Source organism: Sceloporus occidentalis, unplaced genomic scaffold (genome assembly GCF_023333645.1).
Source record: "Sceloporus occidentalis isolate IW3139 unplaced genomic scaffold, rSceOcc1.0.p SCAF_2, whole genome shotgun sequence".
Classification (NCBI taxonomy): domain Eukaryota; kingdom Metazoa; phylum Chordata; class Lepidosauria; order Squamata; family Phrynosomatidae; genus Sceloporus; species Sceloporus occidentalis.
Genome location: NW_028316982.1, coordinates 86,298,584 through 86,316,045, shown reverse-complemented (window position 1 = coordinate 86,316,045; position 17,462 = coordinate 86,298,584).

Genomic DNA, 17,462 nt, shown 5'->3' with positions numbered 1-17,462 from the left:
ACCAGTGCAAATACCAGATATTTTGATGGCACTGTTCGAGTGTGAGAGTGTGGGGATCCTTGGGGATTGCCTGAGGTGGTTCAGAACCTTTCCCATCACTTCTAATAGGCAGAGCATCACTGCTCACAGAACCTGTTATCTGGTGCATTGTTGTGTCACTCTCCCTAGTAGGCTTGGCCCTATAAGGACTTCTGTTAAATGGCTGGAATGAATATCTGAGCTATATGGAAGTATGTGAGCAAACTTAATGATCATGCCAACTGATTAAAATTCTCACTGTGCATTATGATAATATTTCCAACGAACCTGGCATTAGCCTTCCCAAGCCAGCTAGGAAATCACACATGAACTTTTCACACTCAGAATGCTCCTTTCCCCCAAGGTTGTTTTAGAAGCCTAATTTAGGAAGTGAAATGAGTCTTTGATTTATATTATTACTGAACCACAGGCAGAAGTACTTGTGATCTATTGAAAATCACCCAGAGATCCATTTCACAACAGATGCTAATGAGGATGCTATTTATTTATATCCCATCTTTCCCCTAGTCCTCTTACAAAAGTTACAACAGATACAGTTTAAAAATTTACATCGTAAAAAAATAAAATTTTTATTTCAGTTAAACTATCAATATATTTAAAGGCAGTTTAAAGTATAACCATTAAAAGAAGAGGAACAAACATAAAAAATACAGCATATGAAAGGCCCTTTCTCCATCAAAGGCCTGGCTGCCTATGAAAGGATAGCAAGGAGGGCACCAAGCTAATGTCTCTGGGATTTATAGCAAGATCTAAATAGGGCTTTGTAGATCCCATCCAGCACTTTGAATTGTGCCCAGAAATGTATCAGCAGCCAGTATTACTATTTCCATAGAGAGTTGTGTGCTCCCTATAGCCAGCCCCAGGTTCTGATCTGGTTTTGGATCTTTGGACTAGCTGAAATTTCCTTTTGTGCTTCTACAAATGTTGGGATTCCTCAGTTCTGCTTATACGTCCTTCCCATGTGGGCTGTGCTGTTTTGAATATACTAAAGAATCTGTGATAAGATAAATACTATTGTTGTATAGAAGATGGAAACAATGGTTAGCAGAAGACAAGGAGGATGCAATGAAATCAAACTTTGAAACTAATATGGGAGGTCAGTGGTGAATTCATGGCACCAATCCTAAATGTACTTACTTTTAATCAGAGTTGAAATCTGTGGAAATTATTCCATGTTGAAGGACTGGGAGGCCATCTTTCATCAAAGCTAAGTGGGTTTTATATAAACTGACATGCTGCAGTGTTTGTAAGGTGTCCATGCAAATTTTACATCTAGGATGAATCATCCTTCTTTCTCCCTGCCTCCTGATAGTTTGCTTATTCTTTTCATTTCATGTTATTATCCGTTGCAGTATTCTGTCTGCGTTAGAGTACAGACTTTAAAAAACCCTCTGTAGACCGACAGCTGCATTTATAAAATGGTATAAATAAAATATTGATAATTATTCAGCCCCAAGGCCTCCTTTGTTTCAGTGGGAGATGGAATTCCCTGTGAGGCAAAATAGTTGTTTATTGTTCTATAAACAAAGTACTTGGGATATGGCATTTCCTCACTTTCAAATGAGCATGCACCTTTCTAACAGCAAGGAGACATAATTTGTAACTTCAAAGGGGCATATTTATTTCTGTAAAATATTTTGCATTTAGCCCAAAGATATGCATTAATCAGTATTCAGGGTGGAGAGCAATATCTTTTTCTTACCACTTCGAAGTAGGAAAACACATTCTCGACATGGCTAGAAATTGTATGTTAAATACAGGCTTCTCTGTGCTACCATTTTAGATGTTGTTTTAGTTTTGCATTATTAACAGTGATGCACAAGGTAGTATTTGAAACTGTCTTTCTTATCAGCAGAAAAAAGCAAAGGAAATAATAATTATACAGCAAGCTCCCCAAACTATATAATGGTGTTTTAAATATGTATACTGGGTTGCCTATCTTGGAAAAATGTTCAGTAGGAATTCAGAATCGATGGCTTCAGAACAGAATGCAATAGCATATATGTTTCACAAAGGTTTTATGTCAAAACCCCAGTTCATAATTGAAACACCATAGTAATTAAACATTCTACTTTGTTCTTTTTATTAATGCAGAGGGACCCAGTATTTTTAAGTGGGTTGGGGGCTCAAGACTGTGAACTTAATGAATTGTTCATATTTGGAGGTGCATTTTTACAAAAGAGGAAAACACAGACTATATTGCATGAAAGTAACAACAGCAAAAGTAAAGTTTAGCCACAGTTATAATAGTAAACCACTTGAAGTAGCAAACAATATAACTACCATGAAGGCAATGAAAAAAAAATTGAAATGTTACAAAATTAAGAAAAAACATAAAATCAATATATCAAGCAAAGGGAAATTTTAAGACCCCACTCAGTGAAGAAACAGATGGATGTAAGGTCTCTGAACATACCCTCTCCTCCAGCACACTTCTTTAAAAGGTGGCAGCCCTAAAAATCCATAACTTCTAAGGTACTCACATAGGGATTATGTCCCATACCTTTAAGAAAACTAAATAATACCAGCTCTGCGCCACAGTAGCCTCACTAGGTCTGATGTCACCCCAGTGTGGTAACTCATGCTGTTATGCCACTCTACCAGCCAGGGCAGAGTGATTTGGAGGAATAGGAGAAGATGCAGCAGCTGTGATGTTGCATGTTAATAGGGATCTGTTTCCTGCCCCTGACCAACTTTTTCTTTTTTCTCCTCCTCTTCCTGTTTGGTGGTGGCTGACTTATCTGCATGTCTTTGTTGAGGGCTGCCATTCCATCCTAGCACCCAACCAAGCCCCATGGCCTCTTCCTCAAAGGTCCGCTGTTGTACTCTGGACCAGAGCAGCACACCTCCATCCTCTGCCTCTTGCATGCAAGTGGTAGGGTCAGCATCTTCATGAAGCTGCTCCAAGCGGGGGGGGGGGGGTGCTCCCTTGAGGTGTGCCTCTGCCTTGTGCAACTGAGGAGGCAGAGGATATGCAGGCCCCACAAGCTGCTTTGGCTGCCTCACCAGGTCCACAGCACTCATGTCTGGCCCAATTGGCCTGCCTGTCTTTCCCTCCAAGTGCTGAGACAAAATGGAGGCAGCCTGCGGGGGAAAGATGAGGGAAAGAAGAGTGCTCGGTTTTTCTCAGCTCTTAGAGGGAAATTCAACTCCCCTGGCTGAGTGAACTGAATTTTCCTCCAAGAGCTCTTTGCTCCTGCCTTCTCCCCCTGTCTTCCACATTTCCCTCTGAGTGCTCTTCCTCTCTACCATTTTCCACTGGTTTCCCTCAGTACTTGGAAGATTACTTCTGAGTGTTCTTTGCTCCCCTACTTTTCTCCTCTCTCTGGCTTCCTTCTGCCAGGTGGGAGAACAAGGTAGCAGAAGGGAAGAGAGGTCAGGCCAGTCCACTGCTGCCTGGCAATCTTTTCCAGGTCTGGCCCGATGGGAGTGTCCTGATTCACCAAACAACTATACAGCCTGGCTAGGAGTGAACCATCAACTGATAGTGCAGGCAGAGGCAGTAAATTATCATCAATTAGAAAGCATCCTTGCCTGTGGGAGTTAGTTAAGAGAAAGGCATTAGTCAAACAATACAAGTCAATGGAGGCAACAAGAATCAAGATCAATATGATCCCACGGTTGAAGAAGCCAGGAAGTCTTAAGTGCAGGAGTCTGGAAGTATATATCAGGGACAGGAATGTTAGTCAGGTAACAGACAAGTTGCTTCCAGCACTTAGGCAAACTCAGCTCTTAATTGGCCTAACACCAGCTGGTCCTAATCAGAGCTTCCTTGTTGCTGCTTGGTATGCATTTGCTTAGAATCATAGAATCATAGAGTTAGAAGAGACCACTAGGGCCATCCAGTCCAACCCCCTGCCATGCAGGAAATCCAAATCAAAGCATCCCTGATAGATGGCCATCCAGCCTCTGTTTAAAGACCTCTAAGGAAGGAGACTCTACCACCCTCCGAGGAAGTGCATTCCACTGTCGAACAGCCCTTACTGTCAGGAAGTTCCTCCTAATGTTGAGGTGGAATCTCTTTTCCTGTAGCTTGCATCCATTGTTCCGTGTTCTGTTCTCTGGAGCAGAAGAAAACAAGCTTGTTCCCTCCTCAATATGACATCCCTTCAAATATTTAAACAGGGCTATCATATCACCTCTTAACCTTCTTTTCTACAGGCTAAACATCTCCAGCTCCCTAAGTCGTTCCTCATAGGGCATGGTTTCCAGACCCTTCACCATTTTTGTCGCCCTCCTTTGGACACGCTCCAGTTTCTCAATGTCCTTTCTGAATTGTGGCGCCCAGAACTGGACACAATATTCTAGGTGGGGCCTGACCAAAGCAGAATACAGTGGCACTATTACTTCTCTTGATCTAGAGACTATACTTTTATTGATGCAGCCTAAAATTGCTTTGGCCTTTTTAGCTGCCGCATCACACTGTTCACTCATGTTCAACTTGTGGTCTACTTGGACTCCTAGATCCCTTTCACACGTAGTTTCATTCAGCCAGGTGTCCCCAATCCTATATTTGTGCATTTTATTTTTCAGCCCTAAGTGCAATACCTTACATTTCTCTGTGTTGAATTTCATTTTGTTAGCTTTGGCCCAGCTTTCTAGTCTATTCAGGTCATTTTGAATCTTAATCCTGTCCTCTGGAGTATTAGCTATTCCTCCTAATTTGGTGTCATCTGCAAATTTGATAAGTATGCTCCCAATTCTGTCATCCAGGTCATTGATAAAGATGTTGAATAGCACTGGGCCCAGGACAGAGCCCTGTGGGACCCCACTGGTCACTTCTCTCCAGGATGAAAAGGAGCCATTGTTGAGCACCCTTTGGGTTTGGCCGGTCAACCAGTTACAAATCCATGTAACAGTTACCTTGTCTAGTCCACATTTTACAAGCTTGTTTGCAAGAATGTTATGGGAAATCTTGTCAAAGGCCTTACTGAAATCAAGATATACTATATCCACAGCATTCCCTTCATCTACCAAGCTGGTAATTTTATCAAAGAAAGAGATTAGATTTGTCTGGCATGACTTGTTTCTCTGAAACCCATGTTGACTTTTTGTGATTATGGAATTGCCACCTAGATGTTCACAGACTCTTTGTTTAATTATCTGCTCCAGAATCTTTCCTGGTATTGATGTCAGACTAACTGGACGATAATTGTTGGGATCCTCTTTCTTCCCCTTTTTGAAGATGGGGACAACGTTTGCCCTCCTCCAGTCTGCTGGGATTTCTCCTGTTTTCCAGGAGTTTTCAAAGATTATTGCCAATGGCTCCAATATTACATTTGCCAGTTCTTTTAATATCCTTGGGCGGAGTTCATCTGGTCCCGGAGACTTATATTCATTTAGATTAACAAGGTGTTCCTCTACTATCTCTTTACTTATTCTGTGCTGAAATTCCCCTATTCTGTCCTCTGCTCCATTATCCTCAGGTTGAGCACCCTTTGCCTTTTCTGAGAAGACTGAGGCAAAGAAGGTGTTGAGTAATTCTGCCTTTTCTCTGTCCCCTGTTAACATTTTGCCATCCTCTCAACGCAGTGGCCCTACCATTTCCTTCTTCTTACTTTTGCTGCGGACATATCCAAAAAAGCCCTTTTTGTTGTCTTTAACCTCTCTAGCAAGCCTGAGTTCATTCTGTGCTTTAGCTTTTCTGACTTTACCCTTACACATGCCTGCTATTTCTTTGAATTCCTTTTTCGTGATTTCCCCCTTTTTCCATTTCTTATACATGTTCCGTTTCAAACTTAGCTCAGTTGAAAGTTCCTTAGTCATCCATCCTGGTTTCTTGAGACACCTCCCGTTTTTCTTTCTCACTGGAACTGTTTGAAATTGTGCCTTCAGTATCTCTCTTTTGAGAAAGTCCCATCCGTCCTGAACTCCTTTATCTTTTAGTATTTCTGACCATGGAATCACCCTCAATTCTTCTCTAAGTTTACTGAAATTCGCTCTCCTAAAGTTCAGAATGTGTGTCTTACTATGCCTGGTTTCTCCTTTCCACTGTATTAAAAACCCCAGGATATGTTTTTCCCTCCTTCTTGACTGAGGACTTAGGATCCCAGTTGTGTCCTCTGCCTCAGCAGCAGGTGAGTCTTGCCTTTGTCCTGCTGGCTGAAGCTGCACTTCCACAGAATGAACGGGCTGAGGTTGCTCTGCAACAAGAAGGGCTGGCTGAGGCTGCTCTCCAATACAATGCACTAGTATAAGAAGAGCCATGGTGGTGCAGTGGTTAAATGCCTGTACTACAGCCACTCACTCACAAACCATAAGGTTGTGAGTTCAATACCAGCCAAGAAGGCTCAAGCTCGACTCAGGCTTGCATCCTTCCGAGATTTCTAAAATGAGTACCCAGCTTGTTGGGGGCAATTAGCTTACACTTTGTAAACAGCTTAGGGAGTGCTTAAGTGCACTGATAAGCGGTATAGAAATGTACTTGCTATTGCTATAAAAATGTGGGTGCACTGGAAGCACTCTGTGAAGACCCACTTCTTGACCTCATGCAAGATGGGTATGCCAAACACTAAAAGGATCTCTTGAAAACCCTGCTTAGGTTGTAAAAATGCAAAACTGCATTATTTCCGGAGGAAGCATTTCCTTAGCAAGCTCTTAGAACACAGATACACCTTCATACAGTCTTTATTTCAGTAGATTGAATAGAGAAAGAGAGAAAGAAGCATCCAGTCAAATTACATTTTTCCAGTGAGAGGACTGATTTTGCTTTATTTTCATGCATCTGTGGCAGGTGGAAGCATTTTAGCTTGTGATTTTGCATGAAAAGTCACTCTATAGCCAAAGAAAAGCAAGAAAAATGTCTGACAAACAGAAGGGCTGACCTTGTGTTCTCCATTCTCAGGTGCTAAGAGCACTAATCAGTTCTAATGTATGTTTTGTCTTGGTTGACTTATACAAATGGAAAACAGGGAGACAATGAGAACCATGTGTCTATAGCAAGAGAACTTTTTCAAGGCTGTAATACCAAATGCATGAGAAGTATAAGAGAGAATGAAATGGAAAATATAAAAACAGTCATCAACCAATGAAACATTTGCTTATCCTATGCATGAGAGCACACAAGAAATGAATAGGCATAGGATTCTTCTGGCTTTATCCATGAACATAAATGGAAAAGACAGGTAAAAAGCATTCTAGCATTAGCAGTATGTTGACATGAACTCTTGGGTTTGAATGCTTATGTTGAACTTTTGGATCATGACTATGATTTACTAATATAGTACACATGAGAGAGAGCAAAATAGATACCTCAGGCAGCTGATTTTGAGTTTCATGAAAGGGAAGCAGGAGGCTAAATATTTGATGTGTTACTGTTGTGTTTATATTTCCAGGGACAAGGAAAAGGTGCTTCTGAGATTTTCTACCTTGTATACCTTGATATCTTGACAATGTATGTATGGATATCACTATTTTCTCCTCTGCCTCAGGCAACTCAATGTCTTGGGCTAGCCCTGGAAGTTGCATTCCTTCCTGTACTAAGAGTAAACACACATTTTCTCTGATTTGTTCATCTTGACTATTCAGTACAAAACAAAATATTAGAAAAACCATTTCCTTCATATATGGGCTGCCACCTTTGCCACTTGTATTGTGTGTGTGTGTGAGTGAGTGACCTGTGCACCACAAGCAGTCCTAGAACCTTTTTGTGGCCCAGTGACCAAATTATATTTGAAAAAAAAAGTCCCAAACCATGAAGTGTGTGTGTGTGTGTGTGTAGAGGGGATTTTTGCCATGCTTTTAGCTCCAACCACCTTCTTTTAGGCCTAGGAGAGGCTGCCCCCCTCCCCCAGTAGGCATTTCTGGATTACTTCTTGTTGTGAAAAAAAAAAGACCTCTCCTGAATCTAAAATGAAAGAAAGACAGCTAACAATGTGGGGAAATTGCCTATTGGGGTGCATTTTTTCAGTTTTTTGGAAGTGGGTGATAGCAGGGATGTAGCCCTCTATGGTTCCCTGAGGGGGCTAAACCCACTGCCAAAAAACTGAAAAAATGTACCCAAATTTCCCCACATTTTTAGCCATGATGCAATGTGACCTATAGCCTTGATAGTTGCCCACCCTTGGTGTAAAGCATCTGACGCTATACATTCAGTCATGGACTTAAGAATGGAGCAGATGTAACTCAGAGTTAAACTGGGGTCTCAAATACTCCAGGTTCAGACATGCACTTTCCCAAGGCTAGCCACATTCTGCCACATTGGAATCTAGATGAGGGCAACAGATTTTGGGTATGTTGTTTGTATGTCGTGGGAGGAACATTGCTCTAAAATGGACACTGGGTGTATTACTTTCTAGTGGGCGTTGACTAGTTCTAGAAAGAAAATGTAGATATGTGGGGGTTTTTTTGCTTCCTCCTTAGTTCTTCAAGTATACAAGGCTGGGTTTTGGTACAGTCGACAGATTTAAAACCACGTCCTCAAAGACCAAATACAATCCAGCAGCAGGGTGGTGTTTTACTGCCACCCACTGCAGCATAAGATGACTTATCTCTGTAGTCATCTCAGTATCCTATCCCCAAGGTGGGCCTTTGGCATCAAGAAGAGCATGGTGTTTTTATGCCCTCTTTACTATGCTGAGGCACTTCACTTTGGAGATAGTCTGTGAAAGAGATGCTGCCTTTAAATGAAGTCCTGTGATTCAGAAAAGTTGTGGTGTTATCTGCCCTTCACCATTACAGGGCTTAAGGCTGTGATGCCCAGAATACCTTATGGTTTGTGGAATTTCTTATAAAATGAAATTTTATAAGAATTTTAGACACAATGGAATAGTTTCATTATTCTGCAGAAGGTAAGTGAGCTGATCAAACCACCCTAGTAGTCATTCTCCCCCCCCCCCATTGCATTTTTATCACATCCTTTCTCTGAAAAGTTCAAGGTGATGTAAACTGTTCTCTTTTCACTCCATTTTATCCTCCCAACAAGCCCATTTTGATGTTGGTGAAATGGCTATGAATCTATTTCACAGTTCCACTGAGTTGCCCTCATTGTATCGCTTATATAGCAATATCTCAAGATAAATACACAATTTTCTCATGCAGAGCATGATACCCCATCCAATGACAACTGAGGCATGCTTATGTCCCCTAAAATCAAGAAGCTTCATGGTGTCCAAATCTGCGCTGAGGTTATTTCAAGTATTTTTCACAGTTTCATTTTTTTCTTCCTAAATTAATGTAAAAAAGAAGTAAAATGCAAGATTTAAATGAGAATAAATGTCCAGAATTATTTTGTGAAATTACTAGACTAACCAAGGCTAGAGAAGAGCTGGGAAGGAAAGAAGAATTACTAAGAGTTATTCTGAGAAGCCTCATCCTTAAGTGTTTCTGTCAGGATGAGGACACATTTTAATCTTCCAAAAAGTTGTCATCTAAAGGAAGAGTGGAGTATGTGTAAGAGAGGTACTGTCTTTTTAGTTGGGATACAGATGCTGCAACTGACTAAACAAAACAAAGAAAGGCCTGTTACAGATGGGCTAAAAAGTATGCGCGGAGCGTGTACTAGGGTTAAGACGGGGCGGTGCTTCCGCACCGCCCTAACCCTAGTCCGTGCTCTGCGTGCACAAAATGGTGGCGGCCATTCCACACGACCGCCACCATCGATACGTGACGACCGCGCCGCCTCCAAACGAGGCAGCGCGGTTGTGACGTATTGGGGTCGCGGCAGGGCGCCTAGGGCGCCCTTTCCGTGACCCCAGAAGGAGCTCCGTTTCGGAGCTCCTTCCTGGTTTGGTCCGCTGGGCGCAGCCTTCAGACGGCTGCGCCCAGCGGACCAAAGGAGAAAGGGGCCAAACGGCCCCTATCTCCTTCTCCCTGCCGCCGCGGGATGTCCTTGGGGCTTGAAGCCCCAGGGACACCCTTTTTCAGGTTGCAGGGAAGGGGCCTTTTGCCGCTTCCCCGCAGCCCAGAAAGCGGCGGATCGGGGCTTCAGCAGCTGCCGCTCTGGACGCTGAAGCCCCGATCCGGCAGGGAAAGGTGCGCCTACAGGCCACCCCAAAGGGGCGGTCTGTAACGTGCCAAAGAGACGGGCAGACAAGGAAACACACCACATAATGAGTCCCTGTACCGGGAGGAAGGTGGGATATAAATAAATAGAATAATAATAGAACAGTAATATTGAAACTGAAAAAATGATCATGGGCTAAGTGAACTCCAATTGCTATGCCTCCAAATCAGAGGATTTTGGTGAATGTTTCTTCCTGTCAGATATCAAAATAGGGAAGAAGAAGCACAAGCAACCATATAATTGTCCTGGACTGCGGCCAGCAATCGCAGACATAAACTGATAAGAATGACTCAGCTTAGCAAGTGAATGTAAACACAAACCTTGCAAAGGCAGTCCTAGAAATCAAGCAGAGGTCAGGGCACTAGAAGTCACAACAATCCAAAAGCCAAGTCAAAGTCAGGATACTGGGAGACAGAGTGGTCAAAACAGTCCGAGGTCAAAGTAGCCAGAAGATAACAAGGATTCGGTCCGAGATCAAACAACAAGGAATCAAGGTACCAGAAGCCAGTGCTAGCAGCAATCACACCAAGGGATCATGCAATAAACTCTGGCAAACAGTGAGGGTCTCTCCATAGTTTAAGTAAGAGAAACTCTCCCCCGTGCCACCTGAGGCTGGTTGGCTAATTGCCTCTCAGCAATCCTTTTGGATCTGTGCCTGCAAGTACTCTCAGCCCTTCTGTCTTGGAACGTAGGCACCTCCAGGCAAGCTTCCTCCTCAGAGTCACCACTAGGCTGTTGCACCATAGGAGGCCCCTCTCTAGCACTAGGACCTGGTTGGGCCTCCTCCTCAGGGTCAGGGAGAGTACAGCTGGGACCTGGCAGAGCAGGCTTGCCACCTGGTATAGCCTCAATCAGCTCTTGCTCTAGAAGAGGCTCATCCTCCTCGAGCTGATCTTGGCTGGCCATGACAATAATTAATAGTCCTGTACAACTTTTACTGTAATTTTATTTGAAGAATCATATGTAAGCCATTTCAAAAGATTCTGGGCACTCTGAAGTTGGACAACAGCAATCTAAACACACACATACCCTCACAGATAAATAAAATAAATCACTCTATGGCATCAGCCGAAGGCAACCTCGAAGAGGAACATCTTCAAGGCCCACATGAATCCTGGGGTAGAAGGAACAAGATATAAATGAAAAGTTCAATGGATTTCATGATAGTTGTGAACCCATGTAAAACAAAATTAACTTAACTACCAGCAGGCTACAACATAGTGACAGAATAGAAATTAGGGTTGTTCCATATGCCTTTTTAAGACTGATTTTCTGCTCTGTCTTCTTTCACTATTTTGTTTTGTTTTGTAGACCTTTTGGGCCTGAGACCTGAGTTAAAAATGATATAAATAAATCATAATTCAATGAGCAGAAATTAAGATATGTTGATGTCTGAACTTCTGACAGTGTGCTGACAACAACTGGCGAACACTGGTATCCTGCTATTACCATGCTGTGCACACTTGTGTTGATTGTTTCAGACTGGGATTGGTGAGATTTACATTCCCATCAGTTCAGCCATGAAACCTGCCAAGTATTCCCAAATTATTTCTTATCTGTCAGGCAAATAGGAGGGAAAGAACTCCTAGACTTCCTTGGAGGATGGGTATGTCAAAAATCAACATAAGGTTAATAATCCAAACACTGTGGTGTCTGGCTTGAAGTTAGAGGAGAATATGTTAAAGAATGTTACTCAGAGGTTCATGGAAATTTTGGAACTTTCAACTTGCCCTGGGTTGTTTAGTATATCCTATTTTCTATACCAGCATAGGGAAAAATAGTGTTACTGTTATTTGCTCTCAAGTTGGCTTTGACTTTTAGTGAGCCTATGAGAGACCTCCAAAAGTCCCCATCATTGATTTAACCTTCTTAGGTTTTAAACTCTGAGCTGTGGCTTCCTTGACTAAATCAGTCCACCTGTGGTGTGGTCTCCCACTTTTCCTACTGCCTTCAACTTTACCAAGCACTATGATCTTTTCCAATGAGTCATGTCATCTCGTGATAAGTCCAAAGTGTGACAGATTCAGTTGAATCACATTTTCTTCTAGGGAGTGTTCAGTCCTAGAAACCATTCATTTTCCTTTTAGTGGTCCAGGCTCTCTGTAGAACTCTTTGCCAGAACGGCAGTGCAAAATGAATTGATTTTTCTTCTACCTGCTTTCATGACTGTCTAGCTTTCACAACCATACATATAACCTGGAAATACTAAATATATTGATTCTCACTCTGGCATTTCACAATTGGAGAAAGTATAGAGCACTGAAATTAAATTATTCTTGAGTTGAAAAATCAGTACAGTCAGCCCTTATACACGGATTCAAGCATCCATGGTTTGAAAATGTTCAAAAAGGTATAAATTTCAAATATCAAACCTTGATTTTCCATTTTTTATAAGGGACACCATTTTGCTATGTCATTATATTTAATGGGACTTGAGCATACATGGATTTTGTTATCCATGGGGAATCTTGGACCTAAACCCTAGTGTATAATAAGGGTCCGCTGTACTTCTAAGCCTTCACATCTATAGTCCTGTGGCCCATATAACCCTGTTCCTTTTTTCTTCTTCTTTTTTTCTGAACTAATTCGTGATGGCTGAGAATTTTGTTTCAGTTTCTTTTTTATAAGAATTTGCCAAACGTTATCATGTTCTCCTTATGTTATATGGAAACAACTTCAGATTATGTAAATTTACAGCACTTTATAAATAAAGGTTAATAATTATAGGAATTTTAATGTGGTGGAAACAAACTGAGAGATTTGTTTGAGTTTGGGATGTTTGACTCATTTTTTTAAAAAATATCTTTCTACTAAATTTGATTCCTATAAAATGTAAAGTAACATATAAATAAATATAAATAGATTAGCAGAGAAGAAGTTATAAAGGAAGTTACACTCGGCCCTTCCCTTACATGGGGGATCCGTTCTGGACCCTTCACGTAAAGGGAAAATGCATAAGCTCAAGTCCCATTGGAAGTAATGAGGCTTGTGCCTATGGCACACCATGTGGCATGCACCATGGGGGCATGCCCCATTACTTTTTCTGGGGCATGTTAGCATTTTTTCCGGCACGGCTTCCAATGTATGCGTGCCTGCGTATAATGTGGGTACACTGTACTGTGATCTCATATCTTATTTTCATTTGTAGTACAATCTTCAAGTTCTTCTATCTACTAGGATTATCCACTTGTGTTATGAAGAAATTCAATAAATGGGAAGCATGTAAGATACAATTCCATTCCAGTTTGCTCAGTTCTGGTGTGGTGAACAGTGGTTGTGAATTTTTCTAGCAGGGCATGCTCCAGACTTCATAAGTCAGTTCTCTATGGAGAAACAATTTGTATTTATGTAAGGCTATTTCAAGCCTAGCTGCCATATATTGAAAAATGGCTAGATTTTTGTGATTTAGTACACCATTTTGATTGTCAAAGATTGAGTAAAGAACAACTTGGAGTACGGGGTTGATAGGCACTAAACATATTAATTCAAAGATATGAGACCAGAAGGTAATTGTATATGGGCAATTCCATCATATATGTATGTAGGATCATGTAATTCTGTTTTGGCAACAGCATTTCCCCCCTCAAATATTTGTTGATGAAGAATAGTCTAATTCAATGATCCCCAAACTATGCCCTTTAAGAGATTTTGGACTTCAGTTCCCAGAAGCCTCAGCCATGTTGGCCAATAGTCTGGGATCCTGGGAGCTGAAGTCCAAAATTCCTTAAAGAGCACAGTTTCGGGATCATTGGTCATATTGGTGTCAGATAACACCCAGAGATGGTTTTCAGATGAATTTTCTTGTATAATGGCAGATATGGTTTTAATAGATCCTAGTTCAAAGACCAGATTGAGGCATCAATTTCTGAGGCAATATAATTTGCCCATATCTATCTTATACCTTTGGAGACAGGATAAAGACAATGTATACATTTTTGGTTTTAGTCCCATTATGTTTACTCTTGATTTTATCACTAAATCTTCAAATTAACTTAATATTTTTAACCCTTCTGCCCCACACTGGAATGAGATAAAGAAGTGTAGTGTTTGATCAGTTTGAATGCAAGACATAGAGGAAACAAGGCAAACAGTGCAAGGACCCAACAGTGGGAGGCAAAAAAACTTGCACAGGCAGCAAGTAAAAGGGAACCATGGTCTGCGATGTCTCTACACTAATGCACAGAGCATGGGAAATAAGCAAGATGAACTCCAACTCCTAGTACAACAAAGCAAATATGATATAATAGGCATCACTGAAACCTGGTGGGATGAGTCTCATGATTGGAATGTGGAAATAGAGGGGTATAACCTTATTAAGAGAAATAGGCCAAACAGGAAAGGAGGAGGAATAGCACTATATGTCAGAGATATTTACACCAGTGAAGAGATCCTGGACATCAATCCTGGAAGCCAGGTGGAGAGCATCTGGATAAGAATCAAAGGGGAGGGAAACAACAAGGGTGTTAAGGTGGGAGTCTACTACAGACCCCCAAGTCAGACTGAGGAATTGGGTGATATCTTTCTAGAACAGATGACCACACAGTCAGAAAAGAGAGATGTAGTAGTGATGGGCGACTTCAACTATCCTGATATTTGCTGGAAGTCAAACTCAGCCAAATCCTCAAGGTCTAGCAAATTCCTCACTTGCCTGGAAGACAATTTCATGGTCCAAAAGGTGGAAGAGGCAACAAGGGGGTCAGCTATTTTAGATCTGATCCTAACCAACAAGGATGACTTGGTTAATGGGGTGCAAGTGGTGGGATCATTAGGTGGAAGTGACCATGTACTCCTGGAGTTTGTAATACAGTGGAAAGGAGAAGCCAGGCAGAGTCAGACACGCATCCTAGACTTTAGGAGAGCGGATTTCAGTAAACTTAGAGAAGTATTGAGGGCGATTCCATGGTCAGAGATACTAAAAGATAAAGGAGTTCAGGATGGATGGGACTTTCTCAAAAGGGAGATACTGAAGGCACAATTTCAAACAGTTCCAGTGAGAAAGAAAAACGGGAGGTGTCTCAAGAAACCAGGATGGATGACTAAGGAACTTTCAACTGAGCTAAGTTTGAAACGGAACATGTATAAGAAATGGAAAAAGGGGGAAATCACGAAAAAGGAATTCAAAGAAATAGCAGGCATGTGTAGGGGTAAAGTCAGAAAAGCTAAAGCGCAGAATGAACTCAGGCTTGCTAAAGAGGTTAAGAACAATAAAAAGGGCTTTTTTGGATATGTCCGCAGCAAGAGGAAGAAGAATGAAACGGTAGGGCCACTGCGTGGAGAAGATGGCAAAATGCTAACAGGAGACAGAGAAAAGGCAGAATTACTCAATACCTTCTTTGCCTCAGTCTTCTCAGAAAAGGCAAAGGGTGCTCAACCTGAGGATAATGGAGCAGAGGACAGAATAGGGGAATTTCAGCACAGAATAAGTAAAGAGATAGTAGAGGAACACCTTGTTAATCTAAATGAATTTAAGTCTCCGGGACCAGATGAACTCCGCCCAAGGGTATTAAAAGAACTGGCAAAAGTAATATCGGAGCCATTGGCAATAATCTTTGAAAACTCCTGGAGAACAGGAGAGATCCCAGCAGACTGGCGAAGGGCAAACGTTGTCCCCATCTTCAAAAAGGGGAAAAAAGAGGATCCCAACAATTATCGTCCAGTTAGTCTGACATCAGTTCTAGGAAAGATTCTGGATCAGATCATTAAACAGAGAGTCTGTGAACATCTAGAAGGCAATGCCATAATCACAAAAAGTCAACATGGGTTTCAGAGAAACAAGTCATGCCAGACAAATCTAATCTCTTTCTTTGATAAAATTACCAGCTTGGTAGATGAAGGGAATGCTGTGGATATAGTATATCTTGATTTCAGTAAGGCCTTTGACAAGGTTTCCCATGACATTCTTGCAAACAAGCTTGTAAAATGTGGGCTAGACAAAGGAACTGTTAAATGGATCTGTAATTGGTTGACCGGCCGAACCCAAAGGGTGCTCAACAATGGCTCCTTTTCATCCTGGAGAGAAGTGACCAGTGGGGTCCCACAGGGCTCTGTCCTGGGCCCAGTGCTATTCAACATCTTTATCAATGACCTGGATGACAGAATTGGGAGCATACTTATCAAATTTGCAGATGACACCAAATTAGGGGGAATAGCTAATACCCCAGAGGACAGGATCAAGATTCAAAATGACCTGAATAGACTAGAAAGCTGGGCCAAAGCTAACAAAATGAAATTCAACACTGAGAAATGTAAGGTACTGCACTTAGGACTGAAAAATGAAATGCAGAGATATAGGATAGGGGACACATGGCTGAACGAGACTACATGTGAAAGGGATCTAGGAGTCTAAGTAGACCACAAGAACATGAGTCAACAGTGTGATGGGGCAGCTAAAAAGGCCAATGCAATTTTAGGCTGCATCAATAGAAGTATAGTGTCTAGATCAAGAGAAGTAATAGTGCCACTGTATTCTGCTTTGGTCAGGCCCCACCTAGAATATTGTGTCCAGTTCTGGGCGCCACAATTCAGAAAGGACATTGAGAAACTGGAGCGTGTCCAAAGGAGGGTGACAAAAATGGTGAAGGGTCTGGAAACCATGCCCTATGAGGAACGACTTAGGGAGCTGGAGATGTTTAGCCTGTAGAAAAGAAGGTTAAGAGGTGATATGATAGCCCTGTTTAAATATTTGAAGGGATGTCATATTGAGGAGGGAACAAGCTTGTTTTCTTCTGCTCCAGAGAACAGAACACGGAACAATGGATGCAAGCTACAGGAAAAGAGATTCCACCTCAACATTAGGAGGAACTTCCTGACAGTAAGGGCTGTTCGACAGTGGAATGCACTTCCTCGGAAGGTGATAGAGTCTCCTTCCTTGGAGGTCTTTAAACAGAGGCTGGATGGCCATCTGTCAGGGATGCTTTGATTTGGATTTCCTGCATGGCAGGGGGTTGGACTGGATGGCCCTAGTGGTCTCTTCCAACTCTATGATTCTATGATTCTACGATTCTAAGTTATTTTAGCATTGGGTAATTTTTCAATTTTTTTCTTCCTCCGTCAATGGCTTATTTTCTTGAAAGACATTTGTCAGTCAGTAAAGATCTGTCTGCTGCCAATCCTTAAAGGTTTGATTTATGCCTGTCATAAATAATGTACTGTATATAAATTACTTCAGTTTGATATAGATGTTGTGATATATTTCTTATAAACCCGTACCCTCTTATCTTATTCCTATAAGAATTGTTTCATAGCAACAATGACAAATTGAAGAAAAATATCATGTAGAAGAGTGTTTTATTGTTTTGATATATTTATGATTAAAAGGTAAGGAATAGCAAGCCATGTATCCATTTCAATGATAATTCTTGTAGCTCTAGTGGTGACCAAAGTGTTTACATTATTTTTGGTTATTACTGTGACCATTTGT